Raw genomic sequence first — 1,161 nt, forward strand, 5'->3', positions numbered from 1 at the left:
ATCTCGGCTCACTGCAAGCTCCGCCTCCCGGGTTCACGCCATTCTCCTGCCTCAGCCTCCCGAGTAGCTGGGATTATAGGCACCCGCCACCACGCCCGGCTAATTTTTGTATTTTTTAGTAGAGACGGGGTTTCATCGTGTTAGCCAGGATGGTCTCAATCTCCTGAACTCGTGATCTGCCCTCCTCGGCCTCCCAAAGTGCTGGGATTACAGGTGTGAGCCACTGCGCCCGGCCGCTCTGTCTCTTCCTTCAACATGGCACGTTGGACCAGGGTGGTATCTGAATATAGTATCTAGGGAACACTGTGTAGGGGAAAATAGGTACTAGAAGTTGGTAAATACGGCAAATCTAAAATCACAGGGATTAGGCCAGGCACAGTGGCTAATGTCTGTAATCTCAGCACTTTGGGAGGCCGAGGCAGGTGGATTGCCTGAGGTCAGGTGTTCGAGACCAGCCTGGCCAACATGGGGAAACCCTGTCTCTACTAAAAATACAAAATTAGCCGGGGGTGGTGGCGTGTGCCTGTAATGCCAGCTACTTGGGAGGCTGAGGCAGGAGAATCACTTGAACCCGGGAGTCAGGGGTTGCAGTGAGCTGAGACTGTGTCACTGCACTCCAGCCTGGGCAAAAAGAGTGAAACGCCATCTCAAATAAATAAATAAATAAAATAAAGTAAAACCGCAGAGATTAAGTGGCCCACCCCTTGGGCCAGTCATGTGGCCTGTGGTTAGTAATTGTAAAGGTGAAACTGCCTACTGGGCAATTCAGATTGCCGGAGAGATGGTTTGGGAGGGATTAATGAGAAGGCTGCACGCTGCCACCAGAGGGCAGCTTCGGCATCCAGTGCTGTGAGAGTTCACAGAATCCTAGGTCCAGTTCCTCCTTACCTTATCTGTCAATCCTTACATTTCAGAAGCTCAGAAACATTTTGACTAATTCCTCCTCCACGGACTCAGCCGACTCTAACCTCCCGGGAGCTTTCCTCTTTCTACAGCAGGAGGGGTTCATGGCAAATTCTCATCACCCCTCCGTATTGCTGCTTCGCCACTGAACAGGAGCTCATGGCCGACCAACCTGCCCACACCAAACACACCTTCCAGCGGCGCCGTCCCGGGCGTCGCAGCTCCGCGGGAAACTCTCCCTAGCGGCTGGAGCCCGAC

This window comes from Mandrillus leucophaeus, unplaced genomic scaffold (genome assembly GCF_000951045.1).
Source record: "Mandrillus leucophaeus isolate KB7577 unplaced genomic scaffold, Mleu.le_1.0 Scaffold53, whole genome shotgun sequence".
Classification (NCBI taxonomy): Eukaryota; Metazoa; Chordata; class Mammalia; order Primates; family Cercopithecidae; genus Mandrillus; species Mandrillus leucophaeus.